The sequence below is a fragment of the Pseudophryne corroboree genome, chromosome 5 (genome assembly GCF_028390025.1).
Source record: "Pseudophryne corroboree isolate aPseCor3 chromosome 5, aPseCor3.hap2, whole genome shotgun sequence".
NCBI classification, from domain to species: Eukaryota; Metazoa; Chordata; class Amphibia; order Anura; family Myobatrachidae; genus Pseudophryne; species Pseudophryne corroboree.
This window is the reverse complement of record NC_086448.1, coordinates 317,913,830-317,927,975: the sequence shown is the minus strand read 5'-3', so window position 1 is coordinate 317,927,975 and position 14,146 is coordinate 317,913,830. Positions and strand designations below refer to the sequence as shown.

The 14,146-nt window shown below is 39.4% G+C and overlaps 3 pseudogenes; 1 reads left to right on the top strand and 2 right to left on the bottom strand.

Annotated features, from left to right (window-relative positions):
* Positions 1–1,608: 1,608 nt before the first annotated feature.
* Positions 1,609–1,727, bottom strand: LOC134930370 (5S ribosomal RNA; annotated as a pseudogene).
* Positions 1,728–6,745: 5,018 nt separating this feature from the next.
* LOC134930369 (5S ribosomal RNA) lies at positions 6,746–6,864 on the bottom strand (annotated as a pseudogene).
* A 3,617-nt stretch (positions 6,865–10,481) lies between these two features.
* Positions 10,482–10,600, top strand: LOC134930368 (5S ribosomal RNA; annotated as a pseudogene).
* Positions 10,601–14,146: the final 3,546 nt, after the last annotated feature.

The following is a 14,146-nucleotide window of genomic DNA, read 5'->3' as shown; positions in this document are numbered from 1 at the left end:
CTTTTACACAGTACGGCAGACAGAGCCCCATTTTACACAGTACGGCAGGTAGAGCCCCCTCCAAAGGCAAACGCAGGATTTTATGAGGGGGTTTTCCAGATAGATATACGTATATATATATATATATATATACATATATATATGTGCAAGGGAGGGTAGGGGTAATAGCGACTCACAGTGTCTACACATTAAAGGATATATATGTGAAGAAACGATAAAATACGTATTTTTCTTTTTAAAAAACAGGGGGGTATTTATTATTAAAAAACATATAATAACAATAAGAAAAATGTGTATTTTTAGGGGTGGTATAAAAAGTCAAGAAAAAATAAAAAATAAAAAAGGATTGAAGTTAAAACATGAGTTTAAACCAATTAAAACATAGAAAACATAACTGGAACTATAAAAGTATATAAAAATATTTTTAGATAAGAGAAGGTGCTTATCTTAGAAAAGGGAGGTCACTTGAGGTATACCCAACGCGTTTCGTCCATCTGACTTCATCAAGGGGTAAAGGGCTACTGAGCAGACATTCTATTTATAGCCAGGGTGATTAGAAATGTAACTATGACATCACTTCCTGTTAGGGACTATTTAGTTAAGCAATTAACTAAGGCATCATAAAAAATAAGATCTATATATAGCCAGAGACAGATCTAGAGGGCTTAATCTACATAGGATGAATTTAATTAAAAAACGAGTGTCTCAACCAGTGTTATAACATGAAGTGAAGAAAAATATGTCCAGGAGCGCTTTTTGCCCCACTTCCGCCCCGCTTCCTGTGTCCGATTCCGCGTACTGCGCATGCGCGCGATGCCCCGTTTCCGGTCCTCGCGTCTCTTTGCAGGCGCTGCGCTGCCCCACTTCCTGTGTGTGTAACAGCGCATGCGCACGGCGTTCCGTTTCTGACAACAGCATAACTGTGTGGGCGCTGTGTTGCTTGTGTCTTAGTGGTGATTGGATCGATAGTGTTGTCAATCATCACAGGCGGCCATCTTTAAGAAGCCATATTAGGCAGGACACGTTCATTCAGTGGTGTTTTCAGCTATTTGCCGAATTACATAAAAAACACAAATAAAGCAGAGATTAATGAGTTGTTTAAGTTCATTATAGAATTGGAGCAAAAGGAAGGTTATATTGAAAGGAGTTCATGCTGCTTGATACTTGATTTTTAGAAATCTATATATGCATAGAAAGAGAATTAAGCCTCTAACTAGGCTATTTACATATTAGTGAAGCATTTAAATATATAATTATTTTCATTAGTATAAGGCCAATATATTAAACGGTGCAAAGTACATTTATTAAAAGCATTGTGCATTTAATGTATTTAACCAGTGAGGAGTGTATATGAGTACAGAGTGCACATGCCACAATAGGGAGAAGAAGTGTTATTCCGTGTGCACTGGTGTATAATAATTTAGCGTGTAATAACGTCGGTAATAGACAGAACGTAGGAAAGCGATACATATATTGCACAGATTCATCTGTGCAACATGATTAAGTGTGTTACGTGAGGTTAAACGATAATAAAAGCGGTGGTCAATAAGCCTGTATTTATGTCAATATTTAACATTGCTGGTATGTCATGGGCTAATTGTATCTCACATTGTACAGTACCCAGTCTTCCCAAGTGGTTCCCCGCTTGGTACTATTTGGGCCCTACACTGCTTAGCTTCCAAGATCGGGCGAGATTGGGCGTCCGCCAGTGTGGTATGACTGTATCTCGTGGATAAATAACTGAGTCGTACAGCAATCTGAATTTATTAACATGACAGGCAATTTAAACCAGTGCTTCATATTGTGATTTTAACAAGTACTAAGTGTATAAGGGTTCGATATGCCCCTGAAAAGTGAAGAGAGAAATAGAAGTGAAAATAAAACTAAAGGAATAAGACCAGGCAATGGCTCCTCATCATAGAAACGGTGCGATCTCATATCCTTCGTTAAATCCTAAGGGATGAGTAGTACTCAGCTGGAAGATCCAGTACATCTCTCTCTGGGATAACTTCTTCGCTAGATCTCCGCCTCTTTCGCCGCTTGTGACGTGTTCAATCGCCTTAAAGGACAGTTCTTCCGGATTAGACTGATGTTCTTGTTTAAAGTGTCTGTAGAGTAAGTGTGTATCCAATTTATTCTTTATGCTACGTACATGTTCTTGTATCCTGATTTTCAACGTCCGCTTTGTTTTGCCTACATACTTTTTGTGACAGGTGCATTCCATAAGGTAAATAATTGACGTGCTATTACAGTTCATAAAGTCTTTAATTTTGAATTCTTTAGTACCATCAGTGTTACTGAAAGTCCTCCTATTCGGGTTCAGGAATCTGCAGATATTGCAATGTCCACATTTATATGCACCAACGCATTTTGGAAGAGAGCGTTGATTATCTTCTGGTGGTAGTGCTTGTAGCATACTAGGTGCGAGGATGTCCTTAAGATTTCTAGATTTACGGAAGATCAGCTCAGGTTGTGCAGGTAGAATTTCCTTGAGGATGGGATCCATCAGAAGTATACCCCAATGTGTTTTTAGTGAGGTTCTGATGGAATGTTCATGGCTGTTGTAAGTTGTTATGAAGGAGACGGACTCCTTCCTCTCTGTTTTTTCTTTATAGGTAAGTAATTGTTCTCTCTCCAGGTTTTTTGTTTTCTCCATAGCTCCGTCCAGTATAGTTTTGGGGTACTTCTTTTCTTCGAACCTTTTTCTGTAAATTCCCAGTTGTGCTTCGCATTCTTCGTTCTTATTGCAGTTTCTCCTGATTCTATGAAATTGGGAGTAGGGGATATTGTTTTTCCACTTTTTAGAGTGACTGCTCTTGTAATGAAGATAGCTATTCTTATCAACGTTCTTAATATAATTTTTAGTGGAGACCGCCCCTTCCTCTCCAGTTAATATCAGATCCAGGAACTCAATTGAATTTTTATCCATATTGTAAGTAAAAGACAGATTAAAATCATTGAGTTGTAAAATTTTAAAAAAGTCCATAAAAGAATCGGAGCTGCCATCCCAGATAATCAGAATGTCATCTATATACCTTTTGTATAAAATGACATGTTTTTCGAAATGTTGCGTGTTATACATATGTTTCTCCTCCCATTGGCCCATAAATAAATTAGCAAAACTCGGTGCGAAAATAGTGCCCATCGCGGTACCACATTGTTGCAAGTAAAATTTGTCTAAAAATTTAAAATAATTCCGACTTAAAATAAAGTTCATCAATTCGCAAATAAAAGTCCTGTGTGCTTCTGTAAGGGATGAGTCTTTATTGAGATATACCCTGCTGGCTTCAATTCCTTTTTTGTGTTCAATACAGGTGTATAATGACTGGACATCAATAGTTATCCATATATATGAGTTTTTCCATTCAATGTTCTTCATCTCATTTAATACCATGGTGGTGTCCTGTAGGAATGATGGTAACTTTTTGACGTATGGGTTCAAAAAGATGTCCACATATTTAGACAAATTTGATGTAAGAGAGTCTATCCCTGCAACAATAGGTCTTCCTGGTGGGTTGGACAAGCACTTGTGGATTTTTGGTAAAAAATAGAATATGGGGGTGGTGGGGTTGGATTGCATTAAAAATGAGTATTCGTCCTTTGTAAGGATGTTGCTTCTCAGACCTTGCAGAAGTAAGGATCTCAGTTCATCTATGAATGCATTTTTTGGGTCATCTGGTAACAGGGCATAGGAGCTAGTGTCTCCTAAAAGTCTTTGTGCTTCTTGGACATACTTGTCTCTGTCCAGAATGACCAACCCCCCCCCCCTTTGTCAGCCGGTTTTATAACTAATTGCTTGTTTTTTTGAAGATTTTTTAGTGCTTCAATTTCTTTGTTGTGGAGATTTTTATTCACCACCGGTGTGGGTTCCGTTTCGCACAGATCTTTTTTCATCAGATCGTAAAAGATGCTTATATTGCTCCCTTTGGATTCAATTGGATAATATTTACTTTTTGGTTTCAGTCCAGATTTTGAGCTTGCTTCATAGTTTGATATGACGGCGTTCTCTTTTCTCAAGAAATGTCTCTTTAAAGTGAGTTTGCGTACGAATTTGTTGAGGTCAATGAACGTATCAAATTTATTTAGACCTCCTGAAGGTGCAAAAGATAATCCTTTGCTGAGAAGTGAATGTTCTGAGTCGGTGAGTACATGTGTAGATAGGTTAAAGATTCCTTTATCTCCTGTTCCGTGGGTTACAAGTTTCTCTTTTTGAACTCTTTTCCTCCTACCGCCCCGCTTTCCTCTACTTCTGCGAACCTTCTTTTGAGCGGAGAGGCATGTTTGACGTCCTCGTAAATTGTACTCCTTGGTGGGTCTTTTATTCTTGCTCCCTGTCGTGAGGATAAAAAATCTTGTTCACTATTGGTTCTGAATCGGTTGAACGTGTTGAATCTATTATGTGTTCTAGTGGATGGTGTTGCTGGCGAGTCATCCCTTCGTCCAGGTCTCGTTTTTTGTGGTATGGTCTTCCACTGATACTTTTGTTCAGTTTTTTGAGATCTGTCAATGGTCTTAAATCTGCTCCAATTTTTGATGTTGCCTTGTTCGTAATCCCTCTTATCTCTGAAGAATTTCTTCTCCTTGCCTCGTATGACCTCCTCTTCTATATGTTCCAGTTTCTTATTCAGGACATTCTCATTTATCCTAAAATCTTCTTTACTCTTATGGGGTTCCAGTTCGGCTTCTTTCTCCTTTATCTCTTTCTCTAGAGCCGTTGCACTTCTCCTTCTTTCACTTATAAGAAGTTTCATCAAGTTCATTGAGCACGTATGTAGGATGGAGTCCCATTTTTCAATGAACTCGGGGTCTGTGTTACCAAAGGTGGGTTGTTTTTGGATTCTCAGTCCTCTTGGCACCCTATTTACTTCAATGTACTGTTCCAACCCTCTGATGTCCCACCATGTTTTGATTTCTTTGGATAAGAGGCGTTCCATTCCCCAAAACAAATCATCTAAACCATCAGGTGGAGGTATGGTATTGCTCTGAACTTCTTCATTGAATATCCTTTGGCACCATTCATTACGTTTGGTGGTGCGTTCGTTACATCTGATCATTTTAAAGGTCTAAAACACTAAAACTCAGGCTGCCTTACAAATTGTATCAAAAAAGGATGGCGTGGTGAGAGTATGGCGCCACAAGTATAGGTGTATAGACCGGTTATAAAATTAAAAGTGTATACATAAAATGTATTAACCAGAGGTGTAGTCACTCCTTTACGAATAAAAGGTGTCAGCTGACCCCAATAGATAGGCAGTGATAAGCTGCCTGTTAGTTAAAAATGTGCAAGGGAGGGTAGGGGTAATAGCGACTCACAGTGTCTACACATTAAAGGATATATATGTGAAGAAACGATAAAATACGTATTTTTCTTTTTAAAAAACAGGGGGGTATTTATTATTAAAAAACATATAATAACAATAAGAAAAATGTGTATTTTTAGGGGTGGTATAAAAAGTCAAGAAAAAATAAAAAATAAAAAAGGATTGAAGTTAAAACATGAGTTTAAACCAATTAAAACATAGAAAACATAACTGGAACTATAAAAGTATATAAAAATATTTTTAGATAAGAGAAGGTGCTTATCTTAGAAAAGGGAGGTCACTTGAGGTATACCCAACGCGTTTCGTCCATCTGACTTCATCAAGGGGTAAAGGGCTACTGAGCAGACATTCTATTTATAGCCAGGGTGATTAGAAATGTAACTATGACATCACTTCCTGTTAGGGACTATTTAGTTAAGCAATTAACTAAGGCATCATAAAAAATAAGATCTATATATAGCCAGAGACAGATCTAGAGGGCTTAATCTACATAGGATGAATTTAATTAAAAAACGAGTGTCTCAACCAGTGTTATAACATGAAGTGAAGAAAAATATGTCCAGGAGCGCTTTTTGCCCCACTTCCGCCCCGCTTCCTGTGTCCGATTCCGCGTACTGCGCATGCGCGCGATGCCCCGTTTCCGGTCCTCGCGTCTCTTTGCAGGCGCTGCGCTGCCCCACTTCCTGTGTGTGTAACAGCGCATGCGCACGGCGTTCCGTTTCTGACAACAGCATAACTGTGTGGGCTCTGTGTTGCTTGTGTCTTAGTGGTGATTGGATCGATAGTGTTGTCAATCATCACAGGCGGCCATCTTTAAGAAGCCATATTAGGCAGGACACGTTCATTCAGTGGTGTTTTCAGCTATTTGCCGAATTACATAAAAAACACAAATAAAGCAGAGATTAATGAGTTGTTTAAATTCATTATAGAATTGGAGCAAAAGGAAGGTTATATTGAAAGGAGTTCATGCTGCTTGATACTTGATTTTTAGAAATCTATATATGCATAGAAAGAGAATTAAGCCTCTAACTAGGCTATTTACATATTAGTGAAGCATTTAAATATATAATTATTTTCATTAGTATAAGGCCAATATATTAAACGGTGCAAAGTACATTTATTAAAAGCATTGTGCATTTAATGTATTTAACCAGTGAGGAGTGTATATGAGTACAGAGTGCACATGCCACAATAGGGAGAAGAAGTGTTATTCCGTGTGCACTGGTGTATAATAATTTAGCGTGTAATAACGTCGGTAATAGACAGAACGTAGGAAAGCGATACATATATTGCACAGATTCATCTGTGCAACATGATTAAGTGTGTTACGTGAGGTTAAACGATAATAAAAGCGGTGGTCAATAAGCCTGTATTTATGTCAATATTTAACATTGCTGGTATGTCATGGGCTAATTGTATCTCACATTGTACAGTACCCAGTCTTCCCAAGTGGTTCCCCGCTTGGTACTATTTGGGCCCTACACTGCTTAGCTTCCAAGATCGGGCGAGATTGGGCGTCCGCCAGTGTGGTATGACTGTATCTCGTGGATAAATAACTGAGTCGTACAGCAATCTGAATTTATTAACATGACAGGCAATTTAAACCAGTGCTTCATATTGTGATTTTAACAAGTACTAAGTGTATAAGGGTTCGATATGCCCCTGAAAAGTGAAGAGAGAAATAGAAGTGAAAATAAAACTAAAGGAATAAGACCAGGCAATGGCTCCTCATCATAGAAACGGTGCGATCTCATATCCTTCGTTAAATCCTAAGGGATGAGTAGTACTCAGCTGGAAGATCCAGTACATCTCTCTCTGGGATAACTTCTTCGCTAGATCTCCGCCTCTTTCGCCGCTTGTGACGTGTTCAATCGCCTTAAAGGACAGTTCTTCCGGATTAGACTGATGTTCTTGTTTAAAGTGTCTGTAGAGTAAGTGTGTATCCAATTTATTCTTTATGCTACGTACATGTTCTTGTATCCTGATTTTCAACGTCCGCTTTGTTTTGCCTACATACTTTTTGTGACAGGTGCATTCCATAAGGTAAATAATTGACGTGCTATTACAGTTCATAAAGTCTTTAATTTTGAATTCTTTAGTACCATCAGTGTTACTGAAAGTCCTCCTATTCGGGTTCAGGAATCTGCAGATATTGCAATGTCCACATTTATATGCACCAACGCATTTTGGAAGAGAGCGTTGATTATCTTCTGGTGGTAGTGCTTGTAGCATACTAGGTGCGAGGATGTCCTTAAGATTTCTAGATTTACGGAAGATCAGCTCAGGTTGTGCAGGTAGAATTTCCTTGAGGATGGGATCCATCAGAAGTATACCCCAGTGTGTTTTTAGTGAGGTTCTGATGGAATGTTCATGGCTGTTGTAAGTTGTTATGAAGGAGACGGACTCCTTCCTCTCTGTTTTTTCTTTATAGGTAAGTAATTGTTCTCTCTCCAGGTTTTTTGTTTTCTCCATAGCTCCGTCCAGTATAGTTTTGGGGTACTTCTTTTCTTCGAACCTTTTTCTGTAAATTCAAGATTTTTTATCCTCACGACAGGGAGCAAGAATAAAAGACCCACCAAGGAGTACAATTTACGAGGACGTCAAACATGCCTCTCCGCTCAAAAGAAGGTTCGCAGAAGTAGAGGAAAGCGGGGCGGTAGGAGGAAAAGAGTTCAAAAAGAGAAACTTGTAACCCACGGAACAGGAGATAAAGGAATCTTTAACCTATCTACACATGTACTCACCGACTCAGAACATTCACTTCTCAGCAAAGGATTATCTTTTGCACCTTCAGGAGGTCTAAATAAATTTGATACGTTCATTGACCTCAACAAATTCGTACGCAAACTCACTTTAAAGAGACATTTCTTGAGAAAAGAGAACGCCGTCATATCAAACTATGAAGCAAGCTCAAAATCTGGACTGAAACCAAAAAGTAAATATTATCCAATTGAATCCAAAGGGAGCAATATAAGCATCTTTTACGATCTGATGAAAAAAGATCTGTGCGAAACGGAACCCACACCGGTGGTGAATAAAAATCTCCACAACAAAGAAATTGAAGCACTAAAAAATCTTCAAAAAAACAAGCAATTAGTTATAAAACCGGCTGACAAAGGGGGGGGGGGGGTTGGTCATTCTGGACAGAGACAAGTATGTCCAAGAAGCACAAAGACTTTTAGGAGACACTAGCTCCTATGCCCTGTTACCAGATGACCCAAAAAATGCATTCATAGATGAACTGAGATCCTTACTTCTGCAAGGTCTGAGAAGCAACATCCTTACAAAGGACGAATACTCATTTTTAATGCAATCCAACCCCACCACCCCCATATTCTATTTTTTACCAAAAATCCACAAGTGCTTGTCCAACCCACCAGGAAGACCTATTGTTGCAGGGATAGACTCTCTTACATCAAATTTGTCTAAATATGTGGACATCTTTTTGAACCCATACGTCAAAAAGTTACCATCATTCCTACAGGACACCACCATGGTATTAAATGAGATGAAGAACATTGAATGGAAAAACTCATATATATGGATAACTATTGATGTCCAGTCATTATACACCTGTATTGAACACAAAAAAGGAATTGAAGCCAGCAGGGTATATCTCAATAAAGACTCATCCCTTACAGAAGCACACAGGACTTTTATTTGCGAATTGATGAACTTTATTTTAAGTCGGAATTATTTTAAATTTTTAAACAAATTTTACTTGCAACAATGTGGTACCGCGATGGGCACTATTTTCGCACCGAGTTTTGCTAATTTATTTATGGGCCAATGGGAGGAGAAACATATGTATAACACGCAACATTTCGAAAAACATGTCATTTTATACAAAAGGTATATAGATGACATTCTGATTATCTGGGATGGCAGCTCCGATTCTTTTATGGACTTTTTTAAAATTTTACAACTCAATGATTTTAATCTGTCTTTTACTTACAATATGGATAAAAATTCAATTGAGTTCCTGGATCTGATATTAACTGGAGAGGAAGGGGCGGTCTCCACTAAAAATTATATTAAGAACGTTGATAAGAATAGCTATCTTCATTACAAGAGCAGTCACTCTAAAAAGTGGAAAAACAATATCCCCTACTCCCAATTTCATAGAATCAGGAGAAACTGCAATAAGAACGAAGAATGCGAAGCACAACTGGGAATTTACAGAAAAAGGTTCGAAGAAAAGAAGTACCCCAAAACTATACTGGACGGAGCTATGGAGAAAACAAAAAACCTGGAGAGAGAACAATTACTTACCTATAAAGAAAAAACAGAGAGGAAGGAGTCCGTCTCCTTCATAACAACTTACAACAGCCATGAACATTCCATCAGAACCTCACTAAAAACACACTGGGGTATACTTCTGATGGATCCCATCCTCAAGGAAATTCTACCTGCACAACCTGAGCTGATCTTCCGTAAATCTAGAAATCTTAAGGACATCCTCGCACCTAGTATGCTACAAGCACTACCACCAGAAGATAATCAACGCTCTCTTCCAAAATGCGTTGGTGCATATAAATGTGGACATTGCAATATCTGCAGATTCCTGAACCCGAATAGGAGGACTTTCAGTAACACTGATGGTACTAAAGAATTCAAAATTAAAGACTTTATGAACTGTAATAGCACGTCAATTATTTACCTTATGGAATGCACCTGTCACAAAAAGTATGTAGGCAAAACAAAGCGGACGTTGAAAATCAGGATACAAGAACATGTACGTAGCATAAAGAATAAATTGGATACACACTTACTCTACAGACACTTTAAACAAGAACATCAGTCTAATCCGGAAGAACTGTCCTTTAAGGCGATTGAACACGTCACAAGCGGCGAAAGAGGCGGAGATCTAGCGAAGAAGTTATCCCAGAGAGAGATGTACTGGATCTTCCAGCTGAGTACTACTCATCCCTTAGGATTTAACGAAGGATATGAGATCGCACCGTTTCTATGATGAGGAGCCATTGCCTGGTCTTATTCCTTTAGTTTTATTTTCACTTCTATTTCTCTCTTCACTTTTCAGGGGCATATCGAACCCTTATACACTTAGTACTTGTTAAAATCACAATATGAAGCACTGGTTTAAATTGCCTGTCATGTTAATAAATTCAGATTGCTGTACGACTCAGTTATTTATCCACGAGATACAGTCATACCACACTGGCGGACGCCCAATCTCGCCCGATCTTGGAAGCTAAGCAGTGTAGGGCCCAAATAGTACCAAGCGGGGAACCACTTGGGAAGACTGGGTACTGTACAATGTGAGATACAATTAGCCCATGACATACCAGCAATGTTAAATATTGACATAAATACAGGCTTATTGACCACCGCTTTTATTATCGTTTAACCTCACGTAACACACTTAATCATGTTGCACAGATGAATCTGTGCAATATATGTATCGCTTTCCTACGTTCTGTCTATTACCGACGTTATTACACGCTAAATTATTATACACCAGTGCACACGGAATAACACTTCTTCTCCCTATTGTGGCATGTGCACTCTGTACTCATATACACTCCTCACTGGTTAAATACATTAAATGCACAATGCTTTTAATAAATGTACTTTGCACCGTTTAATATATTGGCCTTATACTAATGAAAATAATTATATATTTAAATGCTTCACTAATATGTAAATAGCCTAGTTAGAGGCTTAATTCTCTTTCTATGCATATATAGATTTCTAAAAATCAAGTATCAAGCAGCATGAACTCCTTTCAATATAACCTTCCTTTTGCTCCAATTCTATAATGAACTTAAACAACTCATTAATCTCTGCTTTATTTGTGTTTTTTATGTAATTCGGCAAATAGCTGAAAACACCACTGAATGAACGTGTCCTGCCTAATATGGCTTCTTAAAGATGGCCGCCTGTGATGATTGACAACACTATCGATCCAATCACCACTAAGACACAAGCAACACAGCGCCCACACAGTTATGCTGTTGTCAGAAACGGAACGCCGTGCGCATGCGCTGTTACACACACAGGAAGTGGGGCAGCGCAGCGCCTGCAAAGAGACGCGAGGGCCGGAAACGGGGCATCGCGCGCATGCGCAGTACGCGGAATCGGACACAGGAAGCGGGGCGGAAGTGGGGCAAAAAGCGCTCCTGGACATATTTTTCTTCACTTCATGTTATAACACTGGTTGAGACACTCGTTTTTTAATTAAATTCATCCTATGTAGATTAAGCCCTCTAGATCTGTCTCTGGCTATATATAGATCTTATTTTTTATGATGCCTTAGTTAATTGCTTAACTAAATAGTCCCTAACAGGAAGTGATGTCATAGTTACATTTCTAATCACCCTGGCTATAAATAGAATGTCTGCTCAGTAGCCCTTTACCCCTTGATGAAGTCAGATGGACGAAACGCGTTGGGTATACCTCAAGTGACCTCCCTTTTCTAAGATAAGCACCTTCTCTTATCTAAAAATATTTTTATATACTTTTATAGTTCCAGTTATGTTTTCTATGTTTTAATTGGTTTAAACTCATGTTTTAACTTCAATCCTTTTTTATTTTTTATTTTTTCTTGACTTTTTATACCACCCCTAAAAATACACATTTTTCTTATTGTTATTATATGTTTTTTAATAATAAATACCCCCCTGTTTTTTAAAAAGAAAAATACGTATTTTATCGTTTCTTCACATATATATCCTTTAATGTGTAGACACTGTGAGTCGCTATTACCCCTACCCTCCATTGCACATTTTTAACTAACAGGCAGCTTATCACTGCCTATCTATTGGGGTCAGCTGACACCTTTTATTCGTAAAGGAGTGACTACACCTCTGGTTAATACATTTTATGTATACACTTTTAATTTTATAACCGGTCTATACACCTATACTTGTGGCGCCATACTCTCACCACGCCATATATATATATATATATATATATATATACACATATATATATACATAAATATATATATACACACATATATACATATATATATATATATATATACACACACATATACATATATATATATTAGAGATGAGCGCCGGAAATTTTTCGGGTTTTGTGTTTTGGTTTTGGGTTCGGTTCCGCGGCCGTGTTTTGGGTTCGACCGCGTTTTGGCAAAACCTCACCGAATTTTTTTTGTCGGATTCGGGTGTGTTTTGGATTCGGGTGTTTTTTTCAAAAAACCCTAAAAAACAGCTTAAATCATAGAATTTGGGGGTCATTTTGATCCCAAAGTATTATTAACCTCAAAAACCATAATTTACACTCATTTTCAGTCTATTCTGAATACCTCACACCTCACAATATTATTTTTAGTCCTAAAATTTGCACCGAGGTCGCTGTGTAAGTAAGATAAGCGACCCTAGTGGCCGACACAAACACCGGGCCCATCTAGGAGTGGCACTGCAGTGTCACGCAGGATGTCCCTTCCAAAAAACCCTCCCCAAACAGCACATGACGCAAAGAAAAAAAGAGGCGCAATGAGGTAGCTGTGTGAGTAAGATAAGCGACCCTAGTGGCCGACACAAACACCGGGCCCATCTAGGAGTGGCACTGCAGTGTCACGCAGGATGTCCCTTCCAAAAAACCCTCCCCAAACAGCACATGACGCAAAGAAAAAAAGAGGCGCAATGAGGTAGCTGACTGTGTGAGTAAGATAAGCGACCCTAGTGGCCGACACAAACACCGGGCCCATCTAGGAGTGGCACTGCAGTGTCACGCAGGATGGCCCTTCCAAAAAACCCTCCCCAAACAGCACATGACGCAAAGAAAAAAAGAGGCGCAATGAGGTAGCTGACTGTGTGAGTAAGATAAGCGACCCTAGTGGCCGACACAAACACCGGGCCCATCTAGGAGTGGCACTGCAGTGTCACGCAGGATGGCCCTTCCAAAAAACCCTCCCCAAACAGCACATGACGCAAAGAAAAATAAAAGAAAAAAGAGGTGCAAGATGGAATTGTCCTTGGGCCCTCCCACCCACCCTTATGTTGTATAAACAGGACATGCACACTTTAACCAACCCATCATTTCAGTGACAGGGTTTGCCACACGACTGTGACTGATATGACGGGTTGGTTTGGACCCCCCCCAAAAAAGAAGCAATTAATCTCTCCTTGCACAAACTGGCTCTACAGAGGCAAGATGTCCACCTCATCATCATCCTCCGATATATCACCGTGTACATCCCCCTCCTCACAGATTATCAATTCGTCCCCACTGGAATCCACCATCTCAGCTCCCTGTGTACTTTGTGGAGGCAATTGCTGCTGGTCAATGTCTCCGCGGAGGAATTGATTATAATTCATTTTAATGAACATCATCTTCTCCACATTTTCTGGATGTAACCTCGTACGCCGATTGCTGACAAGGTGAGCGGCGGCACTAAACACTCTTTCGGAGTACACACTTGTGGGAGGGCAACTTAGGTAGAATAAAGCCAGTTTGTGCAAGGGCCTCCAAATTGCCTCTTTTTCCTGCCAGTATAAGTACGGACTGTGTGACGTGCCTACTTGGATGCGGTCACTCATATAATCCTCCACCATTCTTTCAATGTTGAGAGAATCATATGCAGTGACAGTAGACGACATGTCCGTAATCGTTGTCAGGTCCTTCAGTCCGGACCAGATGTCAGCATCAGCAGTCGCTCCAGACTGCCCTGCATCACCGCCAGCGGGTGGGCTCGGAATTCTGAGCCTTTTCCTCGCACCCCCAGTTGCGGGAGAATGTGAAGGAGGAGATGTTGACAGGTCGCGTTCCGCTTGACTTGACAATTTTCTCACCAGCAGGTCTTTCAACCCCAGCAGACTTGTGTCTGCCGGAAA